The sequence below is a fragment of the Galeopterus variegatus genome, unplaced genomic scaffold (assembly GCF_000696425.1).
Source record: "Galeopterus variegatus unplaced genomic scaffold, G_variegatus-3.0.2 Scaffold64962, whole genome shotgun sequence".
Classification (NCBI taxonomy): domain Eukaryota; kingdom Metazoa; phylum Chordata; class Mammalia; order Dermoptera; family Cynocephalidae; genus Galeopterus; species Galeopterus variegatus.
In genome coordinates, this window is record NW_007791073.1 from 1 (window position 1) to 1,907 (window position 1,907).

Sequence of the window (1,907 nt, forward strand, 5' to 3'; positions counted from 1 at the left end):
TCTTGAACATCTCTCTCCCACCAGGCCAAATGGTGCTGAGTGACAACACAGGCAGCCAAGCTTTACTGGGCACCAGATGGCCAGAGTTCAGAGCCCACAGACAGTTGTGACAGATGTGAAGTTCAAAGGATCGGCAGTGAGGAATCTGAGCCGTGCACATTTACTGATTTATTTATTTATTTATATATCTCCCTGCCTCTTCCAAGACCTGAAAAAAAACTGAGAACAGCACCAGAGGTGTTGGTTAAGTGTCAAAAGAATGGTAGAAGCAGTGACTCGTGAAGGGGCTCAGGGGATGGACAGAACTCATGGGGTGGGAGTCGGGGAGGACTTCCTGGAGGAAGAGTCCATCAGGTGGGGAGAATGGCCTGGGTCTGTGCAGGGAAGCCGGGGGCGGTGGGGCGGCCCATGGGGCTGGAGCAGGCCTGCCCGCCCTAGTCGGGAAAGAGCAGGAAGCCGGAGAAGACGCTGTCGGAACCCTGAGTGCCCACCATGCCGTTGTAGTCGTTGACAGCCAGCCACACCTGCTCGCCCACCTGCAGCTGCAGCCCCACGCCACCCGAGCTGACCTGCTTGCTGTTGGACATGTGGTCGCAGAAGATGGTCACCCTGACGCCGTTGTGGTACAGCTGCACGCACAGGTTGGCTGTCTGTGATGTGTGGTAGACAAAGTAGTAGAGGCCGGGGACTCTGCAGGTGAACTTGCCCGTGCTTGTGTCATAGTCCCCGTGCGGGTTGGTGATGGCCGTGTTGAACTTGACCGGGCTGTTGGGTGCTGGGTGCTCGGCGGTCTGCCGGGTGACTGTGAACACCGACTGATGCTTCTGTTTGTATCTGCCTTCCTCGCCCGGCTCCCCGGGGGGGCCCATAGGGCCAGGAACTCCTGGCATCCCAGATGGTCCCATGGGGCCATTTTTCCCCGGATGGCCAGGTGTGCCGGGTTCTCCCTTCTGACCCTTGGGTCCTCGTGTTCCGGGAATGGCTGGGATTCCTGGGGAGAGAGCAGGCAGGAAGGAAGTGGTGGAACAGGGGACAGGGAAGAGGGACCCTGGGGGTGTCCTCCAGGGAACACAATGCTGGGGTTCGGTCTCTAGACTCTTCTTCCCACACCTGGGAGAAGTGTGCAGAGAGTAAGGCTCTGGCCAGAGGGGAGGGAGATCCTAGTCTAAGCACTGCCTCCCCACGGACTTGCCCCCTGACCTTGTCAAAGGCACTTCCCTGTCTCTTGGCCTCAGTTTCCACATTTGTGGTGGAGAGGGCTGGACTAGACAGTATTAGGTGGTGTCAGAGCTGGGAAGGATCTCAGAATGTGTCAGAGGATGTGTCAGCCCAGGGCCAGCACATGGCCACAGATACCTTCTGTCTGGGCTGCACTATGTTTTAACCATCTAATTTTTAATTAGAGCCCAGCATTAACGCATTGAGAACTCACCTAGAAGTCTAGGCTCTCAGTCCTTCTTGACAAAAATCAGAAGATTGCTCAGAGGCAGATTTCCTCGGAAGCTCATGAAGCTTAAGCTTCAGGCATATTCACCTGCATCAGCCTCTTCAAGACTTTTTGTCTAATTTTTTTCAAGTTTTATTCTGAAATAATTATAGAGTCATAGACAGTTGGAGAAAAAGGACATGTACCCCTGTACCCTTCACCTAGTTTTCCCCAGTGGCACATCTTTCATAACTAAAGTACAATATTGAAACAGGGAAATTGACATTCAGACTTCAGTCTAACATGCTCGTGTGTGTGTGTGTGTGTGTGTGTGTGTAGTTCTAATACAATTTTGTCACATGTGTAGATTTTTGTAACCACCACCATATCTACAATCAAGTGTGTCTATTGTTTTGTAGTACTTTTCTTAAAAAGGACCCTCAACATTTTATAAGCGTCAGAGCCCCCAAAACTTGTATCC

General features: G+C 52.4%; 1 pseudogene; it reads right to left on the reverse strand.

Annotated features, from left to right (window-relative positions):
• Positions 1-153: 153 nt before the first annotated feature.
• LOC103584563 lies at positions 154-1,138 on the reverse strand (annotated as a pseudogene).
• Positions 1,139-1,907: the final 769 nt, after the last annotated feature.